Genomic DNA, 27,335 nt, shown 5'->3' on the forward strand with positions numbered 1-27,335 from the left:
AACTTTTCAGCAAGAGATGGAAGCTTGTTTTGAGTCAATAATTTCTAAATATTGATAAAATATTATTTCCACCCGCAGATTATTTCACTTACAACATGGGGAAAATGTCAGGCTTTAAGGAAAATAACCTGCTAGCAGAACTAGCACCTTTTTTAAAATTAATAACTATTATGCTTCCTTGAACAGAATTTTATAGGTGTATGGTTTATTCAAAACATGTTCATCACATTTTTACGGCTTCCGTCACCAACTTAGCCTTTACACTCACACATGAAAATGACTGACGCAATTATACACTCTTACATCTTTGAAAAGCATTGGTAGAGCCTCCTGTGCAACTAACAAGAATACAGCAAGTGGTTTCTGGATGGAAAGTCGACAACAAAACACTTGTCTTTTCCAGCAGCCATTGTGCAGTGCATGCATCAGTAAAAGCAGCCTACCAAACATGCTGGAGCTCGGTTTGGGTTGCTAAGTAACGGGCAGAGTTCCATTCTGGTTGCTAGGTAACTGACTGGGCTTTGCTGGGGTTACTAGGTGAAGGGCAGTGCCTGCTGATTTATGACGTTACATTCTGGAGGTTTTTGAAGCCGTTATTTTCCGGACACCAAAACATATTAACTTATTGCCAAAAAGCCACTGAGTGTTTTGGTTTTTGTTTTATTTGAAGCACTTTGACTGTTTTTAAATGCAGCAGAAACCCAAACGGATGTACAAAAATGTGAATTTAGCATAAAACGTCCCATTTCAAACAAGCTCCTTCGTCCTGGAGAAAAGTTACTTGAAAGGCAGTTTTGGCTTATTTCAAGACTACTAAAATATTTGAACATGAAAGTAGACAAAAATACTGTTAAGATTTTATTTTTGCAGGGAAATTATGGGTTGATTGAGTGATGAAGACGAGGTTGGTCTTCCAGAGGGGCAGAGCGTTGGTCCAGGTTAATAGGTGTCCTCCTGGGAGAGATTAGCAGGAGTTAAAGAAGGTAGAGAGGGAGGCATTAAAATTCAGTCTGATAATGTCAAATACTTTAAAGCCTATCTTTTATAATCTCATTGTCACGGGCCATTTACAGGTTCTCGGTCCAAAGCTTTATGAAGTTCCCTGAGCAGGCGTTAAAAAAAGCCAGAATTCCTTTGAAAGAACATTTCATTTGAGCTGGATTCTGCAGCACCGTCCATAAATAGCCAGCCATCTGTTTCCTGCTTCTGCAGCAGCCAAACACCGAGCAACAAAACATTCTCAAACTGAGTTTTGATCGAGGAACAAAGGAGGACCGAAAGGGCTGCGCAGCACTGTCACTGAAGCTCCTGTTGGACCAGAACCCAGCCAGGTGTCCGGCTTCTGAAAGCCAGCGCAGGCAGGCGGGAAAGTCTCTGTAGAAGGGGAATGCCACTTGTAGTGGAGTGGACCTGTGATCGATTGGGATGTGGAGTGGCTTAGCCGTACCTCTGTGTGTCAATAGCTTCAACCTCTCCCTTCAACCCTGCGATAAAACAGAGGCTCTCGGCACTAAACCTCCGCCAGGTTCACCGCTAAACCTCCCTGCATGCTCATATTTTCATCTCTGGGTGTTATGTCGTTGTTGTTGTTGTTGTTTTTGGAGCTTATTCAGCTGTTGACACGATCCTTGGAGACACTAACAGCTGAAGTGACGACACATTAGGATGCAGACCACAGCCAGCTGGATTGAGACGAGGGTTTAATTGGCTTCATATCAGGGTTAGATAGCAATGCTGTTGACATTTGATTAGAGGAAAAAATAAATAAAAGAACAAGGTGACTTGATATCGAAGTGATAAGCAAAAATCCCAACCCGATCACATCAATACTTTCCTCAGGAGCACGGAGGTGTCTAACCTTGTAACCAATGACAGTGGTTTTGTTGGCTCACTGGGAGTTTTTCCACAGAGCATGCTTCGTCATTTATTGGTGTGTGCAGCATCTGTTTTCCTTACAATCATTCCTGTTGCTCTTGAAACCCTGTTGACCTACAGGTCCAGCCGCATAAATACATTTCTGAAACATTGATGCTGACTATTTCACAGCTTTCCAAATCCCTCCATCAGCTTTTCAAATTAAAGGTCACCTCTAAGCAGCACTTAATGGCTTTGTGTCCGTTTCTCTGGCAGCTGTGCAGGGTTTTTAGAATCTAAATGGTAAGGTTCAACACCCCTAAACTCAGATATAGGTTTAAATAGGATTTTAAGAAAGAATATCACAATTACTGACAGACAATAACACTTTCAAATATTAGAATAGAATAGTTGTTGATCCATATTCAGCCTTTTTCATCTGTCCTGGTTCAACACTGACTTACTTTAAACAGCAGTGTTGCAGTCTGTTAACCCAAAAAAGTTTTTTTTTTAAACTTTAATGTGAAAAAGTTCTGCAGACTTTGAGATTTTCTAATTTCAACAGACTCCTCCTAATTAATCTTACTCAAGAAAACATCTGCCATGAATATATGGGTCAGTCTCCATTGTAAAGTTTTATTTATTTTGTTTTTTAGGGGTATGCATCAAACAAGTACAGCAATTTAAAGTTGCAACTCCTAATCTCTCTGCAGTTTGTATAGTGAGTCCTACTTTGTATTATACTTCGCATTGTTACATGTAATTTATTGTATTTTTTCCCTCTCGTTTTAAATCCCAGTAATCTGTTGACTTCATGAGTCTTAATTTTCCACAAAAAGTACTGAAAAATACTGAATTATTGATAATTTTTGTTGTTCTAAGAACAATTTATCAAGATAAATAAGTGGCATGGATATCCTGACACGATCAGCTCAGAATAAATATTTAGTAATTACAAAAGAAGAGTTTGAAATTATTTTGAATGAATTTAAAAATACTTTTTTTTAAATTCATTTAAAAAAAAGTGAAATGATGAAACCAATCATGAAAAATATTTATCAAATACATCTGCACATAGAATTATACATTGTTCTAATTCCATATACACAACATTCATTGAATTCCCTTACAAAAACAGCTAATTATGTCTTGTGTTTGGTATGTGCAAGAATAACCAAATAACTACAATGTAGAATAAAAGAAAAAGTCGTTTTGCTATCTAGCAGTAAATAAGAGAAAATAACTAACACAGAGGCTAACTCGGTTAGCACATTTTGCACTACAATGCAAGATTGCATTGTAGTGCTTCATTTCCCTTTCAATGTTATCGTTTTTGTATTTTATTTTGAAAAACCGGAAATGCACCGCTCGCTTCTGTTCTGTTGCTTCACCAATGCTAACTGCATGAGAGTAAGATTGTTGCGGCATTATATTACGTATATTTTCGTTCATTTCAAATACGTATTCCATGTCTGTCGGAATGTATGCTAAGAAAATATTTTTAAATTGTCACAGTGTGTTTTTTGCCAAATTTATTTGGCTAATGAAAAGTTTAGGGCGCCCTGATTTGAATTTTGTTAGCTAAATCTATGCTAACTGGTGGCGGCCATTTTGTAACGACACCTTTCGGTTCTAGACAGTCAGACTGCGCGGTGTGGGCATGTCAAGACTAAAATGGTTAATTTTTGTCTATGACAGGCGTGCTTATCTTGTTAAACGGTGTAGAATATGTTTTTGTACATTGTGTTAATGTGGAAACCTATAAAAGCCCATTTCTGCCACTCTGAAACAAAGGTTGGCTATGAGGTACTATCCCTCACAAATAAGTCGTCAGCTTTACAATGCTATTTTGTATATATTAATATTCATGCTTGTCATTTTGGATTACAGTAAATTCTGTCAAAGAAGCAAATGTCAGTGCATATAATTTGTGTCGTGTAAGTTTTAAAAATGTAAGTCTTATCTAAAGAAAATAAGCTCAGGCATGCTAGTCACTAGCCTCCAGGAAGACCGTGGTATGAGTCGTATTTTTTGTTTTTTTGCCTGAGAGTTACTGCCAGGCTCTTTGCATAATATAATATGCACAGGAAGTGAGTGTCGTATTCAATTTTTGTGAACTGTAAAAATATTTGGGCACCAACATAATTTTGTGTTTCACTGTTTACCACAAAAACTTGAATTTAAGTCCCATCTCTCAGCTTTTAATTAGTGCAATGTTTTGTGCTCCGTGGTCCTTGAGCCCCTTCCTGCTCTGCATGTTTTACATGTTTTCCTGCTTCAACACACCTAATACAAATAAATGGGTCATCTCTTGGGCTTTAATCAGGCTCTGCAGAAGTCTGATAATGATCCATTCATTTGAATCAGGTCTGCTGGAGAGGAGAAACATGCAGAATATGCAGTGTGGGAGGTCAGGATTCAGAAATGCTGGATTAAAGGGTAACAACATCCACATTTCATATGTAGAATCATGTTTTGTGGTGTAAATCCTGACTCTGCTGTGAAAATGATGACAGATTAATTAACATTCTGCTCAGTGTAACCTCTGCCATGCTACTATATATATGTATTAATTTTTTTCTCCCTGTTCACAAGTGACACCATGTAACAGTCATTTCAGACAGTCACTTAGAGGTTTACTCACTTTGGTTTTCAGCAGTTTTTTCACATTAATAGTTGTCTGAGTTGTGTGCTAAATGAGGCTAAATACAAAGGCATGCCACACTGTTAAAGTTTATTGTTTTAAATATTTTTCAAAATTCATTCATCTGCTTCCCTGAAATCCAAAATTAAGAGGTGTGAACACTTTTGGAAGCCTCTAATCATTCATCAGTCTTTACTTTAGTATTTTTCTTGTCCCAGCTATAATTCAGAGTTGTTTAATTGTTAGTGACATGGCGACTATTAAAAAACTAGAAACAGGATGTATGAGGCTGTTCAGGAGGCCTGTGTTCTGTGGAGGGGAATAAAATCCTTTAGTAGGAACTAGGGGCTGTGTAACATTGAAAACTTTTGCATGGCCAAAACTTAAATGCGGCAGTAAAGGAAAAAAAAAGAAACAAAAAATCTCTTTATGAGCTCTTTAAATTTTTAAATTATGCAAAACAGCAGGTGCTTGGTTTTACTGGGCAGAGCCAATGAACAATCCTGGGGCTTTTTTTCTGTAAAATTAGCTATAAACCGGCTCCCTTAGAATCCAAAACAGAAGGAAAGTGGGTTTTTAATAAGGGTGGTGCACCATGCCATCATAACACTTAACATGTTTTAGTGTGAAAAAGGCAAACAATGCAGGAAGCTTTGATTTTATGAACAAATGTTTGTTGGTTATTTCTCAAACATCAGTCCACCTTCTGATGTTTCCATGTTGAATTTGTTCCTTGTTTTAGTTCAAAGAGCGCTTTTATTGAAATATTCCCTACGCAGCTCGCTGTGAGTTTAACTGTACATGTTAATTACAGGTGTGTTGACATCGTGTCTCTTTGTGCAAACTTATCTTCGTGCCCCACAGCTCCCTCCAGTCCTACCCAAACGCCACTCTGTCTTCAACAGAGAGCATATTAGTCTCCATGGAAACCCATTTTTACCAATACTTCATTGGCGCCAAATGACCCTGTGCCGTTACTTAGCTTCTCGCTGCTTTGTGTGGACGTGTTTTCTTTTGGAGATTAAACGTTCCAAGGCAAATTGAGGTCTTGCTGGTTTTTATCGCCTGGATATTGAATAAGCATATGCGGGGAAATACCAGGACGAGGAACAGCAACACTCAGAATAAAAGCAGATTGATGTGTTCATGCGCTTCTTGGGGGCCCGGGGATAACGAGAAGTATAATGCCAGAGGAACTGCACAATTTTATCAGGTGGAAGCAGCGTGTGGAAGTTAGTGCCACAAGTAATTGGCTGTTAGGTGATATTTTACAAAACGAATAACCCTGGCTCTGTAGTACAACATGTCATAAAGCAAAATGTTTCTTCAAATTAGTTAGCAGACATTGAAGGGGCAAATTGTACAGGCACACATGGTTTCAGTTGTGCCTCATAGTCTTTCTTCTTCTGCATTTTGCTTGAATTTATGTAAAATAAATCTAATTTATTCCCCAATTAGCGTTTGTATTGAGGTGTCACCAACAAAGTATTCTGGAGCCACGTGTAGACCTTTGCTGGACAATAAATTATCCCAGAAGTCATTGTGATAAATGATAATATTGTCGTTTTGAGACAGTTTTAAAGTAATACGATGGTAATGACACAATATTGCAGGAAGATTTAACATGGAACTGGAAGACATTTTAAATAACCAAACTAAATAAACAAAACCACAAACAAGAAATAAAATGAATTATGAAGTCTTTGTAAACAAAGGGGTAGTTGAAACAAAAAAAGAAGACTTTAGTCATCCAGTGTTTAGTAGAACAAGAAAAACGATAAATCATAGAAATGGAAATTATTGAGCTTGTTTTAATTTATCAACATGACCTATAAAGCAACAAACCGTCGGCACCAAACCGCAGCAGACCTGCAGAAAGTCCAGTGTCCCATTTGTTGCTGCTTGACCTTTTAGCATGAATATTAATGTTGGTTTTCAACTTGAAGCTTCAATTTATGGTCAAAAGTAATTAAATGTTGATTAGCGGTAAAGTTTAGAACCAGTTATGTCAGTTTTATAGTCCTCTGTGGATAATTTATTGTTGGTAAAATGGAATATTTCAAAATCTTCTCCCTTCATCACCTGTTGTCTTTACAGGGGGGATTCTAACCTCCTTTCCCCCCCAATAGTCCCAACTATAACCATGTTTGGCTTCCTGCTGCTTTTACAAGCCTGTTGTATTGAAGAATATTTGTTTTGCGGTTCCTTATGGAATATTTACGCTCTTTTCTTTCCCAAAATGTCTGCAGATAATTGCTTGGAAAGAATCACCCAGGAAGGTCAGCCAAGACTCCCGCTGTAGGTGCCAAAGTGAGATCTCCAGGACTACAATTACTCTGGCTGCAGAGCAAAGTGAATGACAGGTAGGAAATAATTCATATGAATCACCTGCTGTATTATGAATAGCCACCTGCCGAGAGGACATATCGCGGTCAGTTATCCGCAGAATTGCTTCTCAATTGCCCTTTTTTGTCATTTGTTGGTAATTGCCTTATTCTCTTGATAATATGATGAAATTAACCTCGGAACATTCCCTCCTTATGACATTTATGAGACAAGGTTGAAGTTGACGTCGTGGAAGTCACGAAATTATATTTAGATTATTGGACTCTGATGCCGCTTGGCTTCTTGTTTGGTGTCGACACTTTAGATTGGTTCTTCTCGCTGCCACTCATAAGTCACACTCTCCATTTTAGCAAAACATACAACATTCAAGCCGAACGAAGGACATCCTTTGAAGAAACTCAGGATCACTCGCATGCATTTTCTATTTGGGGTACATCTGACCTTGTAGTGAACAGACATAAAAGGCTGTCAGTCAAACCATCACGCCGTCTTTGTTTCCTTGTGATTGTCATTCTCTAGAGGAGTCGAGCAGTTACAGACTTAAATCTAGCGATTCTGTGCTCCTGGCAAAATGCTTGTCTGTCCTTCTTTCTACCAAACTCAGCAACTGCCTCAGGGTAAGGTGGAAAGAAGGTGAAAACAAAAAAAAAAAGGAAAAAGTTGGGGAATGGATGTTTGAGCCGTTGGAGAATGTAATCAAGGCTAGCAGATTGTTGAATAGTTCAGTTTGTTTTTCTTTTTTTTTCCTGGATCAGTTCGATGTAACATGCTGACCTTCAAAAGGTTTTCCTGTCCAACTTGTAACAATGAATGTTTGCAGTTTAGAGTCAAATGGAGAGTAAATATCTGAGTTTCTCTGAGAACCCATGAACTGGAATGAAACTGTAGCTTCCAAGCAAAGTGGCTTCTCTTTAAATATGGAACAAAGCCAGATGGCAAAGTCAGCTCTGCAGAGAGGCGCTTCAGGTTTTAAAGAAAAGAGACCAGGGGACTTGTTCAGGTACCCAGCGATCACACACCTTTAAGCTGCCTGGAAAAGTTTAGTTCTGGACTCCAGGAAGTGGGGTGGCTTTCGTTCAGGCTGTGGATGAAAGTGGAGCAGATTTTCATCACTTTGGGTTGGTCATGGAGTCTCACATGCTTTTTCTGAATCTGACAGTCTTCTAGCCCCGGGTGTTAAAAGGAACCTTTCTTTCATATGAACCCGTTTCAGCCTGACGTCACGCGTCTTCCTGCTGGAGAGCAAAAAGCTGCTAGCTGATGATGACTACCATTGGTGTTAGCTAAGTTCTCATTATACGCACTAAATCTTAAATGGACGCCTGCTGTATTAAAGAAAAGGGATGAAGAGCTTTGCTACTGATTGTCAACCTTACAACCAGATAATGAGGTCAGGAAAGTTTTATTAACACAAACATTAGCCAGGAAGATGGAAGTAGGTCAGGTATGCTAGCTTTGATAACCTTTACATGTAGATATGCTGTGGGATTTGTTGTTTTTTGGTTCAGTTACAAAATAAAAAATGATCAACACACCACTGACAGATCATCAGTGGAGCAGGTGTTTAAATTAGCTCATCTAATCCTACTCTGTTAGCTTAGCTTAGCGGTAGCTAATCTACCACAGCGATCTCTTATTAATAATCGCAAAATAAACATTAAACCTAAAAGCATAAAACTGTAATGGACTGAATTTTCTGTTCTTTCTGCTGGAAATGTTTTGAGTGTTTTTTGGTGTCGAATCCTGAAACGTGTAGTGGCATTGTTGTTAGTTGCTATGGCAACAAATCTGCGTATAGTGTAGCCGACACAGGAAGTGAGGAAAAAGCTGTTTTGAGTTGTTGTTTGATGGTTTTTCTGTGTTATTGTTCTCAACTCAGTCAAAATTGGGTAAAATCATTACATCTAGCTCACAATATGGGGAGATTTAAACACTCCAGATGGCAAGCAAATCAGAGGGATTTTCTTATTTTAATGAAGTCAACTAAAGAAAATCTAATCCATTTGACCAAAGCCTTGAAGTTGTTAATGTTGCAGATATGCAGCTGAGAAATAGAGGTGTTTTTGTAGCTTCTTTTGAACTTTGCTGGTAATTTTATAGATAACTGCTGTTGGTTTTGCTTTAAGCAACATCAGTTTTAAACGGTGGAGAATCTTCAGGTGGCTCCTCTTTCAAACTTTTACCAGAACAGTGGAGAAATAATCTGGAACTGTCTGGTTTCAAGTGAAAAACAGGTGCTAATGGTAAAATTAGTGTGTGGAATATAGGAGACATAAAAGAAATGTCTGTGATAGTAACATTTTTAACTGAGTTGGATCCTTTATTAGGAGTGCTACATGTGTAATATATGCAAACATAAATTACAATAATTAGTGCAATAATGTACATTTTCACACTTTTCCCACAAGTCATTATAGTCTCATTAGCTAATTTTACTCCCTCTACAAACCGTTGTCCATTTTGTTGATTACATTAATTTTTATGTACAGTCATAGCAGCGCTCTCTTGCTAATTACATAAGGAAGCAGCTGTTCTAATTTAACAATATTCCTAATTTTATAATAGGTTGACGTATGTAAGGCATTTTACCTCTGCTCTGCTTATCACAGCTTTGCTTTCAATGCTAAATTAATTTCTACAGTTGTACATTTACTTTATACCCCTGTGATCATAATGGAGAAATTTCTGGTCACTGTAGAAATGTTTGTTTCAATGAATACTTTAATTTAAATCATTTATTTAATTTATAAGGGTATCTTATAAGCAGATTTGCATTCATTTTGGCCATTATTAATTATTATTATTAAAGATATGAACAAGTAAACGTATATTGGTTCATACTGATGTAACAAAATGTTTGCACTGGGTACATCTTCTTTGATCAGAGTCTGATTGGTGATCAAAATAGTGACTTAAGTTTTTTTTCCTCTGCATTAGCGGTAGGGTTATAAGACTAAAAGAAAATAATGCAGTATTAACTTTGATTAACCCACATTTCCCTGACTTTTCTTTCCTTACCATGTCCCCTCCAGACTCTTTGATCTCGGCCATTAAGGACAGTTGGCAGAATGCATCATTGATATGCGGAGCGTGAATACAGGACACGTGAAATATGGTCTGCTGCCAATTACTGCGTCCAAACAGTCCACTGCATACATTGATATTGCGATTCAAAATAGGACTCAGCTCCAATTAAATGTTTTAAACCAAAGAATTCCCATTTGCAGTCCATAACTGCATCATAAAACAGCTGATGCAATGTTTTGATTCATAAAAGGGAATAAGCTTTTGATTCCATTTATGTTCTCTTAGGAATGGCATCTTTTATTCTTCCAACACAAGAAAAAATAAAAATCTGTAGATACGATTTCTGATCGGTGCCTCGCCAGAGATAAGCTCTTAATGTTGATTAAAAATACTTCTTGTTGCTCTTTACTGGCGAGGGATGCTTTTCATTCCTACACATTGATTAGATGTTTTAAAAAATCAGTTTGGATAAAGCTAGTAAGTGTTTTTCTTCTATAAAATAGGAAAGTATAACCTGTGTCCTTTTGAAACTTGTTTTAAAAATTGGTTTTCATGTTAATATCCCAAAACATGCTGCACTTGTTGCAGTAATCAAGTTAGAACTGATTCTGTTTCTATAGCTACACACAAATACATGTTAATTAATTCAGGCTGTATTTAAAGTCAGGATGTATTGGTGTGTGAAATCCTCATTATGAGAGAAAGATCTGGTCTAAAATGATCAAATAACGTTGGAACACTATCTGCTAAAACCTGCTAAAACAGCTGGAAGAAAAGAAGTGTGAAATTAAAGGGTGAAAAGAAGTGAAAGATGATTCTGTTCTGCTTGTTCTTCCAGGTGCCCAGAAAGTAAAAATACATTTAATAAGTTTGGCGCCTTTTTAAAAATGGCCTTATAAGTAGAATGTGACCAGCAAGGGTCCAACGGTGAGAAAAAGGAAGAAGTTTAAAATTTCTTTGAACATTAAAAGTTGGCAGAAAGAATTTGGGTCTTTTATTTTTCTTAGAGAAGGACTTCATATTCAGACTTGCAATAATAAGTAGTTAATTTTTCAGCTTCTTTTAGACACGTTGGAGTCGTTTCCAAGACAAATCTCGAAGCTTTCAGTCTCGAGTCTTTCGCCCCAAAGTCTAATCTAATGGTAAAATCTATGAATGCTGAACTCAATAGGTTTAGGATCAGTGTACATTCGACTGTATGCACCCAATTCATGTGATTTTAGAGCCATTTAATATTTAGGAAGTGAAAAAAAAACACTTCAGACATCAAATTAATGGCAGTTATGCACCTGATTGCAGTAAGTAAACTTAATAGTTTTTATAAAATCACGTTTATGGAACGAAATAAAGGTGCAAAAATAAATGTATTCTATAGAGAAAAACAATTCCTAGTCCTGGGATTCCTGAATAAATTCAAAATGCTCAGAAATCCATCGTCCACTGTATATATATTTTGAATAATTCTTTAAAGTTTTTTTATTTAAGAAAAAGCCATGCAGCTAAGCTAACCTAAAAATGGACAAACCTAATTTTGTTTAAATATAAACTGTTGTAATTTAAAACAGTTTGGAACCTTATAGGATTGTTTTAAATAAATGTTATGTTTGTTTACGCTGTTCCTCTCGTCAGTCTCATAATTTGGGCAGAATCTGTAGACCGTTTGAATAGAAAAATTGGTTTCTGAAATAAATCGGATCGCTAGACACTGAAAGATTCACATCTCTATTTTTTGGAGTAATTGAAGTTTTATGGTGTGTAGTCATCCCACACTATGAAAAAAGAACAGTTCATACATCATTTAAAAACCCCAACTTAATGGCATCTATGCACATTACTGCAGTATGTAAATTTGACCAGAGCTTTTATCAAATCACTTGATGTGTCAATGCTCTTGCAAATAACCTATTTATTAAATGAAATAAAACAAATATATGACTTAATAGTAGAAATATTCAGTTAAACTGGAAACTTTAATCCTCAGTGTTGTAGTTTAATCAAAGCCACTCGTTATGCGAGTCTTGTGGGCGCAGCAGAAGGGGACGTGTTTGTCGGCTGCCACACCCTATGCATTTCCATTTTCAATTATACATGTCTGCAATTGGAAATTAACACGGGGGACATCATAAAATGCTTGATAACGGAGCTAATGCAATTACATTGGAGTGATTAAAAAAGGTTGAATAGGTGATCTATTACATTGATCTTAAATGCATTCAGATTTAATTTAATTTAGCAGTACTATAATGCTGTAGTTAAAATATGTCCTATTAGTGTTTGGAGCCTGTATGTATAACGATTAATTACTGAATAATTGTTCATGCATTTCAACACTGGCAAGCTCTGAAGGGTGATTTATTTTCTTCAGTGGCTGTACAGAGATAGGGCTTAATTACAGTGGATAGCCTTATCTCCCCTCTTTAATCCGCTCTTTGGAGTCTCTGCGTTCACGCCATCTAGTCGTCGATAACATCACACTGTTGGCAGAGCCAGACGCAGAAAGCAATCCCCAATTTCTCTGTCACATTAAGGCTTATTCATGAAGTCTCCACCGTGAACCTGACTTAAGAACTCCAAAGTGGGAGAAAGAGGAGCCGCCGAGTGCTGGAAACCTCTCTGCTCGCTCTGACAGCCCGAGGTCAACCAGCCTGGCACATTACCCACTTGTGCTGTTTTTGTCAGCTGGATGGACTGAAAAATGTGTGGTCAAATCTGATCAGATAATGGGCTGAGCTCCTTGCCAGGAGCAATTTGTTGCAGATATTCTCGTGCTAATGTTGGCAATTTGACTGTTTACCTCCTCACAGCGGGTTACAGAACCGCATACCTCTGCAGCTCACAGCGGCGTCGACCAAATGCTCGCAAGATAAGCCGCTATTAACCCGGAGTCCGTGGACACAAATGTCTGTTTTGACATTTAGCTGATCGCTGGTTTTGCTTGATGATTCAACAGCCATGGCAGATCTTTATCAGGGAGACGGAGAGTTTAATTATTGCTACTCGATGGATCATTTCCAGCACGCTAGCGGTTGCATATATTAATACGAGTTGGAATAAATAAGAAGTTGGCATCCTAAGCATGCTACATTTTAAAGGTGCCAAGATGGGATTGGGATTTTATCTGACAAACATCACCTTCAAAATAAGCAGCAGTACATTCTGTGTTATGGATTTATAATGGAATAAGTTACAGATTTAAATTGTAAACATGTTCAAGGTGTTGCAAGACAGACTGGGACTACAATTTATATCTAAATTTGTTTCAATAAATAATTGCTTAATGAAATTTTATGTTGAAATTAACCTCGACTTGGTAGCACTAAACAAATATTTAATATTTTATATTATCAACACTGCAGAAGAAATAAGTGAATCAACTACATTTATAATAAATTCCAAAATGAATTCATTTAATTTCTCCATTTTAATGGCCATATTTAAAAATATATATTTGTTAAATTAATTCAGACTACAATTTACCTTTTAAGGATTTTCCTTCCACCATGCTGGTAGAAAAACACGACGACTTTTCATTTCTGCTGCCAAAGCAAAAACTCCAGCATCAAAAAATAAAAAGTTTCTACTTTGCAACTTTTCGCTGAAGACGAGGAAAGAGAGGCTTTTGTCATCTGAATGCAGCCAGCCTGCCAAAAGAAGTTCAAGGAGCCTGCTGACAATCTCCAGTCTGAGTTTATGTTTAAGTTAAACATAAAAATAAGGTTAAAAATTAGATAAAAATTTAAATGGATGAAAACACTGACGGTAGATAATAATAAACAGTCAGATATAAAAGAACAAGCAGTTTGGCTGAATGTTTTAAATATGTATTAACTGTGCAGCAATGAATCACACTGTTTATAAACCCTGCACTAGTTAATGGTCAGTAATGCCATTTAAAGTTCACAAACCTCCAGTAGTTTAAAAAAAGCATATTAGACTCCAGAAATATTAGGATACCATTTTGTAGGAATAAAGAGTTATCCTCCAAAGAAAGTCTGAATATTACAGGTGCAGAATCAAACATTTACTGGAAGAAATGTTTCCTTTTTTAAGAATATGATGGAATGACATCCCAACTAGCCCAACCTTTGGTGGTTTAAATGAAAACTAAGCCATTTAGGTAGCAGCAGGTAATATCTGGCTGAAAAAACAAAAGATATTCTGAAAATGTTTTCTTCTTGAGTATGTCCTCTTGAAGCTTTTGTGCCTAGCTTTCATGAGTCCACATAAGAAGAGTGACAAATTAATGACACCGATGTAATCTCCAAATTCCCAAACTATCAGGTAATCTAAGGCTGCATTCACACAGGTCCTTTTTAGTCCTCTTGGTCAAACTCCAGTCTATTTGCCTAGGAAGTCTGGTTCGTTTTGGGAGGTGTGAATGTGTAATCAAACTCTGATGTAGACAGAAAAAGGTGAATTAGGTCTGAGTGAACTCTGGTGCGGTTTGAATTCAGATGTGAACGCTGAGTGGACCGGAGACCCCTCCAAAAGCAGGAAGTGGACTACAGCACAGGGCATTCTGGGTATATACATCCAAAAAGAACCACAGCACCTGAAAATGTAACAAATGTTGCAACTATGGTCCCCTGTCAAAGCAAGTCTGCCACTCTGTCAGGTGTGAAAACACACCAAGATGGGGGCATTTAGGCACAGTGCCTAAATGCCCCCAGTCTGCAGGGACACCTCCCACTGATTGAGGATGTGAAGGGTCAGGAATTTTCTGCAAAATCCAAACTTTGATGGGTAGTTTTGTAGAAAACCATCAAACAATCCAACGGCGTTAGATTGTTTGACAGGACAGGACTGGGACAATCCTTCCCAGTGTCTTTGTTTACTGGAGTATTGAAGGCAGAGCAGGAAACGCTCAATATGCTGATACCAGGCAGCTGACAGGAGAGCCTGGATGTTCTCCTGTTCCCTTTATTGGCCGAGTGAGCTGATGTTTGTCAGCCTGGCAGACATTACACCATGTGAACAGTTTGGGCGTCCTAAATGTCGACGTATGCCTCGTCTGTAGCAAGCGAAGAGAGAAATGTCAAACTGAATGCAGCGACAGATTCATTCTGAAATCGCCTCTCAGGCTCATTGACTGCTCTACCTGAAAGTGACACAACTTCCAGCGTAAAGAGACAAGTAAGCCAACTAATTAGAGCGGAGATCCAACACAAATGTTTAATGAAGAGATAATATATTACCACACAGTCCTGGAATAATAAGTCTACTTTGTCATTTGTCTTTTTGTCGAGTGACTTTTTTTCTTCCCTCTTGCACTTTAAAAGTATCGACTCGCTTATAGAAGTTTCAGCCTAAGTTTTAATAAGTTTTCTTTTTACTTGCTATTCCTTGCATGCATTAATGATGAAGTACTCTTGGTTTTCATTTAGTTATAGAAGATTAATCCATTTTAAGGCACATTAAGCTCATTTACTGCCCTTGGCTTCCCTGCATCCACTGAAGATTATTCTATTAAGCCACCAAGGCAATATTTGTTTTCTATTTTTTATAATGTAATAAATTACAGAAAACACAATGATCAAATTTTTGTTTTACACATTTAAATTCTTACATCTTTCCTAAACCTCTGTAATAAATGAAAGCTAAAACAAAACCCAATTTAGACATTTATTTAAAATTTATAAAATGTATGGACATCATTAAAAGCAATTGTTAAATGCATTTTTAAAGGGTATGATGTGACATTTTGTCCTTTTTAAAAATGAGAATTAAAAATGGTAATTGTTCCAGTAATGGAATATATAATGTCCATGAGTCTGGGGCCATTTATTACAATACTTAGGTTGGTTCTTTGACCGTGATTGGTATCCACATTTAAAGAGTGGAAAAGTAATCTACAAGACTATTTACCAAAAAAAAGTAATTAATAAAATGTATTTTTATATTATAGAAAGCTTGTTTAACTGGATTAAACATTCTCTCATGCTACTAGTAGTTAAATTAACCAAAATCTTTATGATTTTCTTAATACGAATGAAAATATTTATCAAGTTTGGCTTCCAGACTGATGGGCATCAATGGTTTCTCTCATCTATTATTGAACTCCTTTAAAATATTAAATAATTTCTTGCTTTTTGATATTATTTTAGTCGACTTTACACCCTGTTCTAAAACAGGGTGTATTTAGATTATTTCTTATTCTGAGTGTTGGGTAGTAGTCAGAGTGGGGTGCGGAGAAAACATATGGATCAATCACAATTAATTCCTAACTTGACATCAGCATGGATTTTACTTTCACCAGGTTGGTTTGGTAACTTTTTCCCCGTAATTAATTAGATCACCAATTAAAAACCATATTTTGCATTTTATTTGTAGTGCATTTTACTTATTTGGATTTGGATACACACCTCGGCTGCATACGAAGGAAGTAATTCATTAATTTGATTGAGGTTGCAGGACAACTTTTAAAATGTGCACAAAATTTTGTTGATATTCTGCTTATGTCGAAAAAGCACAATATCCCAAATAAAAAACACGATTAAAATCGCACGTCAATAATTTTGTTCATGTGATAAGTCATTAAAAAACAGACCGCAACATCATCCTCTTACCACTTCCTATTGTCTTCTTTGTTGTTTCTGCCAGTAGTAACATCCAGTTGTTGATCACATGTTTAAATTGCAGATTTGCGAAACACACAAATTTCGATTTGACTTTCAAAATGATCCATTAAGCACATTTATTTTCAATTTTTCCAATTTGTATAATTTTACAGTCAACGGAAACATAACTTATGAGACATCCTGTATATTCCGACTTTCATTCCCTCTTCTTACTGACCATATCACAAACTATGCCACCACTGATGATGCTTGCTTGACTTTATCATCAGGTTTATTGAACCAATCCTCCATGTTTTGAACGTTTTCACTCCTCTCCCACTCTAATTACAGGATTTTTCCCCCGTTTCGCCTTTTTCTTCCCTGAAACACAATCAATATTCAAAATCCGCCTGATTTCCTTCTAACTGGATACTATACGCCACCACCTGACGTTACAGTGCTGGTAATAGCACTGTCAGCTTTGACAATGTGGAGAAAGCAATACCATCATTTCCCATATTCACTTTTGAAAATCTCATTTTGCTTTCATCTCTTCGCTAACACAGAGCTGTCAACATGTAATTCAATGAGTGTCACAACTGCTCTTGAACGTTTCCTTCATCTCTTCCACCAACTGTGCTCATACTAACCAGACTGACTTAACTTCTGTTGTGTTTAAATCACTTTAGGCCTTTTTCTCTGGCGATTGTTTTAATGCAGTACATCATGTTATCTTGGTGTTTGTGGGGAACATATGATCTGAAGCTGAATGTGCAGCTATTGGAAAAGCCACCTTGATTCAAAGTTGTAAGGCTGTCAGGATGGAGGAAATTGAAACCAGTCGGTCTTTCAGGCGTTGTAGGAACACTGTCGTCTGCTTCCAAACATAAAAGCCTCTCCATTTGTTCTGTTTGTCCTCCGCAAAGTGGGTTTTCAGCCAAGGTCATTACATTGTTTGGCTTGAAGTATCTCTTTTATGGATGACTCTTGTGAGAGTCTGTATTTTTCTTATTGTCAACAAATCCCATAAAAAGTCCAATAACTATCAAACATTTTCTGTGGGCTTGGATTTTTCTTTCCTCCCTCAGAGCTTCAGTTCTGTCCAAAAGTTTAATCAATTTCAGACGTTAAAGTAAAAATTGAACCAATTTAGCATTTGAATACAAGTGTTTTTCATTAATGTTCAGAAATTATTATTAAGGTATATTAAAGATATTCCAACTAATTTCCTGCTACCTGTGCAGCTATTTTGGCCCAGTTTGAAGTTTTCTTAACCCCAGAAACCTCAGAAATACTGTTTCAACTCAGACCTTTATAGTTGCCTTTTTGTAAGTTCAATCTTTAGAATTTTTTGCCGTGCACACTTTTCTGACATAAAAACACGCTGCCATTCTGCCCTGCATGTTTTGACGAAATATGTGTCAAATCTTAGTCCAAATGGGCTCAGATAAGCTATAAAGATTTATTCTGCGTTGGTGTCAACAAACTAGAATAAATGGGTCCAACGTTAATACCATCTGAATGATGTTTCAGTTTTTCTTGTCTTCCCAGTCATTTCCAGAGTGTGTACGAAGGGGTTAAACTGTGGGAAATGTTCATGTTTTTGAGAAAAATTATTATAAATAAGCTTTAAACTAGATCATTTTAGTGCTAAAATGATTTTACTGCAAAGAAGTTGATGTGTCCTATGTAAGAAAAACTCAAAATCAAACATGTACAGGCCATGTGCCTTAATGCATTTCACCTTTAACAGTCAAATTGTCAGGATCGGAAGTTTTCTGTTTATTTTTGAGTAGTTTCCATGTTTATTTGTTATCCTGTTTCCCTGTGAGTCTCTGTCTCTGCGTTTCCACGTTGATTGTTCCCAGGTGTGTCTCGTTCCCTTGTTTACCTCCCTTGTATTTAAACCCACCTGTTGTCTTTGTCTCTAACGTCTGTTTCTATCCCCTGTGCCGCCAGTGATTTCGGATTTTGAGTTGTTCTCGTGGTTCTTCATTAAATCTTTATTTTCATCATGACTACCTGGTTTCACCGGCGTCTCCCTCACCACTCACAACCATACAACATGACAGAAGGACCCGACCAGAGAAGAGGTGAGGACGCCAGCGTGTGGGGAAGCGAGGCTTGGATCCAGCAGCAGCTGGAGTTGGCTCAACGGGATCTCTACAAGGACGTGGAGATCTTGCCTTCTCCGCTGCTGCTGGAGGAACTGGGTCTACCCTCAGACCTCGAAGCACCCAGGAGACGCAGGCCACGACGGAGGCAGCGGCGGGGATCGAGAACGGAGGAGTTCTGTGGCGAAGCTCCAGTCAGCCATAATCCCTGGTTGGGAACTCGGCTGGCGATCTGTCCGCCAGGAGTCGGACTCCGCCGTTACTGCCGCCCTGAGCCGCCGGAGATCCCGGCCCCTGGGCCACTCCGTCAACGCCGCCCTGAGCCGCCGGAGATCCCGGCCCCTGGGCGAAGCCAGCGTCTGTTCCCGCTGCCTCCGGTACCCGCACCTCGGCAGCGTCTGTTCCCGCTGCCTCCACAGCGCTTGTCCCCACTGCCTCCGGTCCCTGCACCTCGGCAGCATCTGTACCTGCTGCGGCGGGTCCTAACGTCCGCTGCGGACGAGCAGCCACCAGAGTCCCCTGCGTCCGCTGTGGCTCCACCTGCTTGTGTTCCACCCCCAGAGTTTCCTGAGTGTCCTGTGCCCGCTCTTCCCGAGTTTGCGGATTTGGCTCCACCTTCCTGTGCTCCGCCCCCAGAGTTTCCTGAGTTTCCTGTGCCCGCTGCAGTTCCGCCCCCTGAGTTTGCTGATGAGCCCCCTGAGCCTGCTCCTCCAGAGCCTCCGTCTCCAGAGCCTGCAGCCGGCCCCAAAGGGTCCTGGAGACTCCCCCCGTGGCTTAAGTTCTGACTCCTGCTCCGCCTCCGGCGTCGCCGCCCACCGGACTGTTTGCGGCAGGTCCTGCCCTGACTGCTTTTCTGTTTGTTGTTTTCTGTTTGGACTGAGTTTTTGTGTTTTGGACTCTTGCCCTCCATCCGTCGCCCCTCCGCCCACCCTGATGGGTTGTTTTTTGGAGCGTCTGGTAGCCGCCCTTGAGGGGAGGGTACTGTCAGGATCGGAAGTTTTCTGTTTATTTTTGAGTAGTTTCCATGTTTATTTGTTATCCTGTTTCCCTGTGAGTCTCTGTCTCTGCGTTTCCACATTGATTGTTCCCAGGTGTGTCTCGTTCCCTTGTTTACCTCCCTTGGTATTTAAACCCACCTGTTGTCTTTGTCTCTTGTCGGGTCCTCGTCTAACGTCTGTTTCTATCCCCTGTGCTGCCAGTGATTTCGGATTTTGAGTTGTTCTCCTGGTTCTTTATTAAATCTTTATTTTCATCATGACTACCTGGTTTCACCGGCGTCTCCCTCACCACTCACAACCACACAACATGACACAAATGCTTTGTTCTACAGACTTTTCATTAATGTAAATTGTCAGTGAATTAAAACTATTGAACATCCCACAGTTATCAAAGTGGTAATGCATTTTTTTTAAATCGGTGACATAGCACTTACTTAGTATGATGTGAACTATTAATTGTTTTATTGATTATCTGACGATTAATTGGACATAAAGCTCATAAGAAGTGCTTTGGAGTTCTCTGGACTTTACAAGTCTGACAAGTACAGACTATTTACCATTTGTTCCTCGTTTCTGAAACGTCTTGTAATTTTTTTGGTTTTGGATGCATTTATTATTCCCTTAGTAATTCAGGGTTTTACCACATTTCTGCCTGCGTAGAAATGTAGAATAGAAGATGCTTTTCACTTGTAGGCATTAAACATTTGTTTTTGTACATAGATGTTCAAATTATAGCAGAAACTATAAAGTGAAAAAAAAAAAAACTTAAGATTTTCCAGAGCATGGGAAAATAAAATACATTAAAGCAATCAGTCCACCTTTTATTCTGTAGAAAGCATCAGCTTGTCTGTTTCATCCGTTTCCGTGTTTGAATGTTTTTCTCTGGATCTTTCCTGGAGATCCACAGATTCTGTCGAATCATTTCCAAACAAAAGGAAGATCCCTGTTTTCCTGCTGTACTAGTGACAGGAGTTATCTGCTGTGGTGCTGCTGGTGTTGTTGGCTCTTCTGATAAGACGTGTGAACAACACTCCAGTTGTTTCCAAGCAGGTCGACACCGCCGTCATTTTCATCAGCACTCTTGTTCAGGTGCTGTTCCTTTGGGCTCGCTGATTTCAGGCCTTATCTTGTTAAGAGCCCACCCCCACACACACACACGCACACACACACACACACACACAGACAGATCTCAACGGCTGTCAGGGACTCTCAGCCCCGCACATTCACAACTATTATTGGAGATTGTGGAATGACACTAATTAAAGTCATTGATGTTTAAAATCAAGCGTCCCACTTGTTTTGTCACAAAAGCTGGTGGAGCTGGTGAGCTGGTCCCGTCGTGCGGTTATCATGTCATTTGTTTTCAAGCCTGGTGGAGGAACGAGTGCATGTGAGTCACTTCATTAAAAACAACACCTTCAGCTCCGCTTGAGATTTTTACATTTCAATTTCAGCTTTCATTTGCTGTTGGAGGAGTGTGTTACTCAAACCCAGAGTCTACGTTTAATTTCACTTTCTAATAGGAGAACGACTCTTAATAAGCATCTTCCATGTTTAACTGGTTCAAGCGACTAAATTCATATTTACAAAGCTCTAATTTCAGTTGGTTACAAAATTTCTACACTGTGCAAAACAAAAAACTTTTAGTTTAGCCAAGCAGTATAAATCTTAGCAAAAATAAAACAACAAGAGAAATTACTTTGTGTCTTTTCTGTTTTTGAATATAAAACTCATATTTCTGTTGCTTTTTTGGTTTGTCTGCTCCGTCTTCTCAGTCGGTCATGACAGATGGCTGTTCACACTGAGCCAGGTTCTGATTCTGCTGTTTTCCTCTTCACTGTCGCCCCACGCATGGTCGGTATGCAGTTTGCTGCAAATTCAACAAGGGAATGCAAGTGACTCAATGCAATCTGCTGGGTTTCCGTAGAGAGAAAACTTTCTAACCAAAGTGAACATTAAACTGAACTTGATTCATTGTTGATTGGTCAATTGGAACATATGTATGAATGATTTAACTGAATTTACTTTTTACATTTTTGCAATGGCGACATATATGTAAACTGACTTGAATTGGACCTGAAACCACACACTGTTTTCTTTCCTTTACTTTAATCTTTAAAGCTGCTGTTTATCTTTTTATGTATTTCTTTGAACAATGACTGAATTAAAAAACATGCTCTATCATACTCATTGGGTTAAAACCATTAAACAGTGAGCCTTTGCCACAGCAGTCCTGCCGATGCGGCCAATCAGCTGCTCTCGAATCCTGCAGCAGCTTCCCTGAACAATCATGGCTGCCAGTCAAAACAGGGAATCTGTACTTGAAGCGTCTCTGAATACTTTTCCTACCTTCATTAATAAGAAAACCAAAGTTTCAGACGCTACAAACAAAATCTATGTGAATGTCTTTGACTCGGTTTCTACAGTTTCTAACTTTTGCTGCACTTTTCCTGATATTTGAAACTGATCAGTGGATAAACCAGCCACCACAGGCCACTGGCCTCCCCTCTGACCTGTCCACCCTGCAGATTTATAGTCAGAAGCCTGTTTGGTCTCATAAGTTTAGAGTAACTTGACAGTGTTGCCAGAGAAGCTGCTGTGTCAGGTATTTTTGGTTTGCAGAGGGAGGACAAGCTGGAACAGGTTTCCACATCTAATCGGGTGCAGGAGGGCACATAATGGTCTCGGTTCGGTTGGGATGTGTTTGGCAGTTGGTCATCGGGAAACTGCACAAGTTTCTGCAAGCTAGAGGTTTGATGTTCCCACATATTTATCTTCATTGGCCTTTTCTGATTATGCTTTTAATAAATGCAAACGGCTCAGAGCTCATGTCAACAAGTCTTTGTTATATTTTTGCACATAAATGGTGTTGAAAAAGCAACATTTCTGCCAAGATATTAACTCAAAAGTTTATAAATAATAAGATATAATACACTTTTCTTCTTGGCTCAGAAACTGAGACTAGAGAAAAAATACAGTTTCCAAACAAGACTATAGTGGAAATGTATTTCCTGCAAAGAAATGTTTATATTTTTGCAACTGTAGTGGACTAAAAATCAGCAAAGCAATTTGGGAAATATTTCCTGAAAGCTTTCAGTTAGTAGTTTGAAAATTATAAAATACCTTTTGCTTTGGAAATTAGCAGGAAACAAGCATTGGAGGATTTTAAAGCCCTTGAATTTGCCCTAATATATTATTTATTTAAAAAGTTTCTAAAGAAAACAGGTTTGAAATAAACCGAAAGGCAGTTTGTTAAAAAAAAAGGTTTTGTAAAGTTGGAGAAAAGGTTGGCTAGTATAAATTTTTCACCATGAAAGTTGTTTTCTTATATATATATGTAAATTATTCAAGCGTTATATGCCGTGGTGTCCTGGCATGGACTGGTCAATCTGTTCAGGATGTACTCCACTTCTCTCCAGTGATCTCTGGGTGTAGATGATAGACAGATAGATGTGTGGTGTTTTGTTGTTGCCACATTACCTACCACGTTGGAAATCTTTAGTCTTTAACCTACAATGGACCATCGCATATTCACAGTTCAATATTTACAGATTTATCTGTGAAATGTAACTTCAAATTGGTTACAGAAAATTTGTCTATTAACAAATTTCCATGGAGGAAATCTAAAATATTTTATGCGCATTGGTACGTGATGCACTATTGGCTGGCGTTCGCAGAGAAAGCCAATCCAGGAGTGCCATTTTTTTTCTGTTGACCAGGATTGGCTGAACCCACAAGAGCAGAAATAAGAAAGACTTTCCACATTATCTTCTACCATAGCGCTAAGGCTCTTTCCACTGTGCGTATTAATGAGCAGTAAGGTATATTTGGTGTCAACATGTGTTTCAAGTTGCAGAATTTAGCTGTCTGTGGTTGACTGTAGTCCACACTGTGTCTCTAGCCTATATTGAAGATACAGCTAGTTATAAAAATATAACTGGGCTCAAAGTAAACGATACGATAGTTAGTCCATCTGCTGTAGAGGACATCTGGGGTAGAAATTCACCTAGCAACATGTAGATTTCTATCAGTTTCCAACCTTACCTTAATTCAAAAGTGTTTTAAATTATTATTATCACATCACTTGTATGTCTAACTTTTACCCAGAGCTTTGCTTGTGATTGTGTTCTCATCTTCAACTGAACTTCAGTACTTTCCACTAAAGATTTCTGTCGGCTTTGAACTAAGAGCATGTCTGTCTTTATGCATCAGTTACTTTCTTTTTATTTATTCTTTTACACAGTTGAATTCTTGAGGTTTCTGTTTGCTTGGCTTCCTTTTTTCTATAACCAAAGCTAACATGCTCAAGTTTTAGTTGATTTGCGTGATTCACAGATTGTTTTTATTCAATCATTCCATTAATGTTAACATCCTTAAGAGTCTTTACTGTCAGATTTTTGAAGGACATTAGGAACAAAGCACAAAGTAAGTGAGCTTTAGTTTCAGCATGCATCAGTCCCTCTGCAGATCCTAAACACATCACTATCATCCTGTTTGAGGGATTTTTTTACCTACACATACCATTGTTATTTTCTGATAACCTAAAATTACCACATGACACCTCAACTATTATTTAAAGGGGATATATTCCTGCATACTGTTGACCTTAAGTACCTTAAATAAATGTGACTTTTAAGCTCTGCACCACGCTGCTAAAGGTGAAAGGGTTTAGATTTGGAAGTAAGTGCTTTTTAAACCCTAAATGTCAAACGACTGAGCCAGCGGAGCCTGAAAGTCTTTCTTTTTAAAGCTGCATTCATGAAGAGTTTTTATTCTGATTCAAGGTGAGGATCTTATTTCCCTTTTTCTCTGTCTTCATCAGAATGCAGATGGAAAACAAAACCAGAGCAGGATAAATAACAGATAAGAATAATTATGGCTGTAAAATTAATGCTGCCTAAAAAGCTTTATTTGACCAGAGCTTGAATGTGGGTTATATTCAGGCATTTTACTTTTTCCTAATTAATGGCTGAAGAAGTGGGTCAGTCTCTGGTCCAGTACTTGACTGGTTTGAATCCAACCTATAGAACGGAGACTTCTTCATGTCAGTAAGCAACTTTTCATTGGAGCGGACAAAAGTCTGGTACCGCGTACCGCAAGGTTCCATCTGTGGACCCCTGTTGTTTAATATCTATATGCTCCTGCTAGCACTGATTATTAGAAACAGTCAGATTACAATAACAATGCTGATGATCTACAGTATCGTGCATAACTTTACAAAGCCATCAAGCACCAAACAGATGCTAGGACAATGTGTGAAGATGCCATAACTTTCTTCAGACGAACAGAAGCAAAACTGAAGCTTTGTGCTGACTCCTGATTGTTCCTCTCTACATCCAGTTATTACAGCTACACTTGAACCTTCAGAGACACAAAAAGACAATTACAAAGTCGACCTTCCATCACCTGAAGAACATTCCTAGGATTAAATCAGGGTCACTCATTCACTTATTTACTTCATTATTTTGTCAAAATCTCTTTTCACTTTGACATTAAAGAGTTTTTATTCATTTCTGTCATAAAAGCCAAATTTTATTGATTATGAATAATTTGTAAAAGCACTAAAAAGGGTAAAACACCCAAGGGGGTGACTCGTTTTCAAAAGCGCTGTATGAGCTCCACTTACCTAGGGAAGGGATTTGTTTATTAGTATTGCTTATTCCCATTTTCTCCACCCAGTCAGTTCTGATGACCTTCAGATGTCAACAGTGAAGAAATAATGTTTTAATGAGATTTAAAAAAAACTTTTTCTAATTAAAAGTTATTGTTGAAAAGGAGATTCACCTTTTCCTGTTTCGCTTTAAGAAATAAAATTGGAGTTTTCCTGAGTCTCTGGAATCCCGGCTGATGACCCGTTTCCGCTCAGTCCCTCTGCAGTAGAACCGCTGCTGCTGTAAATGCAATAATGAGTGGCCTTTATTCACTCCGCTCTGTTTGGTCTGTAGATGTCGCTTCTCCGTCCCTCTGAGGTCGATCAGCTGTGGCCGTGTACAGACATGTTCGCAGGATTTCACTTTATTCTCCTCTTTTTGTCCTGGACCACCCAATTTTTCGAGGTGGTCAGAGGGTCGGTCATCTCACTTGAGGAGTGAGTGTTGCTCAGCTTGGGACGTCGTGGTTCACTGATTAGATTTAATAGATTTTTCAGCAACAATGGAGCTTGTTTCTGTTGCGAGGCAGCGAGGCAGAGCCGAACAGGGTCCATTACCATTCAGTTTCCTACAGTAAACAAGTAAAAGAAAGTGGAGCTGAAGAAGGCAATATGAAGTGTGTTTATGTGTATGTGTGTGTGTATATATATACTCAAACACCAGGAGTGTGGGAGCAGGACAAATAAATTGAATTTCCTCCGAAAAATAAGATGTTTTCTTAAAAGTCTGAATATGTTATTGTGTTTCCAGTTTTCACCTGTCAGGGTTTCTATACTTTTGTCCAAAGGTTTTTTCCATCATGCTTGATTGGATTGTCCATCTGCTTTTTTCATCCATCTGTCCATTCATCTGTGGACAGATGGATGGACTTGTCTGTCCATTCATCTGTCCATACATCTGATTGTCTGTCCATCTGCTTTTCCATCCATCATTTCATTCATCCATCAGATTGTTCATCCATCCCCCTGTCCATCCGACAATCTGTTTTCACATCCTTCATCCATCTGTCCATCTGCTTGTTCATTCATCTTTCCATCCATCCACCTGCATGTTTGTCCATCCATCTGTCCTGTTGGTGCGTTCGTCCGTCCCTCCTCTTGTTCATTTATTCATCCAACAAGCTGCTTGATTGTCATCCATCCACTGACACATGAACAAAAGCTTGTTCATGTATCCATCTGTCCATCTGCTTGTCTATCCATCCATTCATCCATCTTTCCACCCATCCGCTTGTTCAATTGTCCGTCCATCTTCTTGTTTGTCCATTCATCCGTCCGTCCATCTGCTAGGCTGTCATCCAACCATTCATCCATCCATCTATGAGTTTGTTCATCCATGTGTCCATTCATCCATATGCATGTTTGTACATTACATTAAACTATCCCTTTATGTACTTGTTTGTTTATCCATCAATCTGTCCATCATCCGATGGTTCATCTATCTGTCCATCCACTTGCCCATCCATGCATTCATCCATTCATCCATCCATTTGTCAGCTTGTCGACTGTCGTTCATCCATCCGTCAGTCAGCCATTGTGTGTCCATCCTTCGATCCATCCAGTGTCTTCTCTGTCCTTTATGCATCAGTCCACCCATCTTCCTCATCTCTTTTAGTGTTTTGACCACAGTAGACACATTCGACATGAATTCATTTGAAATTTTTTTGTGCTAAAAACGAACTGAGTTTGATTCTGGAAAAGTTTGATTCAAGATTTGAGTTTCGTTTTCTCACACTCTGCCACGCTGACTGTGAAAAACGGTTACAGACACTTTTTGATGTAAAATAACAGATAAAGCTTGCTAAAAACGTTAATCAGCTCGTCCACCTTCAGTTTGGTGCAAAGTACACCAGGTGGACACTTCCTGTTCAATTCTCCTTCCACTTAGCAGCTCAGAATCGGTCAAATTATCTCCTTGAAATGCCTTTTGGCTCCAGGTCCAAGTTCAATCCCTTTGCCTTTGGGGGGAAGAATTGACAATTTCTGATTTGTAGCAGCAGTCCTCAGCCTCTTTTTGTCAAATCGTCTTTAAGGGATCCTCGACGCACGCTCTACCTTTTTATTTATGGCCGTTTTAGCATCTGGCTGGCAGCCACAGCCAGGCGCACCCCCCACAACGCCCTGCTTAAGATGCAGTAGAGCCTC

General features: G+C 38.6%; 1 protein-coding gene across 2 annotated transcripts in view; it reads left to right on the forward strand.

Moving 5' to 3' along the window:
* Positions 1-27,335, forward strand: part of rbfox3a (RNA binding fox-1 homolog 3a) — a 546,624-nt gene that overhangs the window by 76,234 nt on the left and 443,055 nt on the right. For both annotated transcript variants that reach the window (XM_016677950.1, XM_016677951.1), the window contains exon 4: positions 6,748-6,861. The gene's annotated coding sequence lies outside the window, so the exon portion shown is untranslated. The remainder of the gene's footprint in view (positions 1-6,747; positions 6,862-27,335) is intronic.

The sequence above is a fragment of the Poecilia formosa genome, unplaced genomic scaffold (genome assembly GCF_000485575.1).
Source record: "Poecilia formosa unplaced genomic scaffold, Poecilia_formosa-5.1.2 Scaffold170, whole genome shotgun sequence".
In the NCBI taxonomy this organism is placed as follows: domain Eukaryota; kingdom Metazoa; phylum Chordata; class Actinopteri; order Cyprinodontiformes; family Poeciliidae; genus Poecilia; species Poecilia formosa.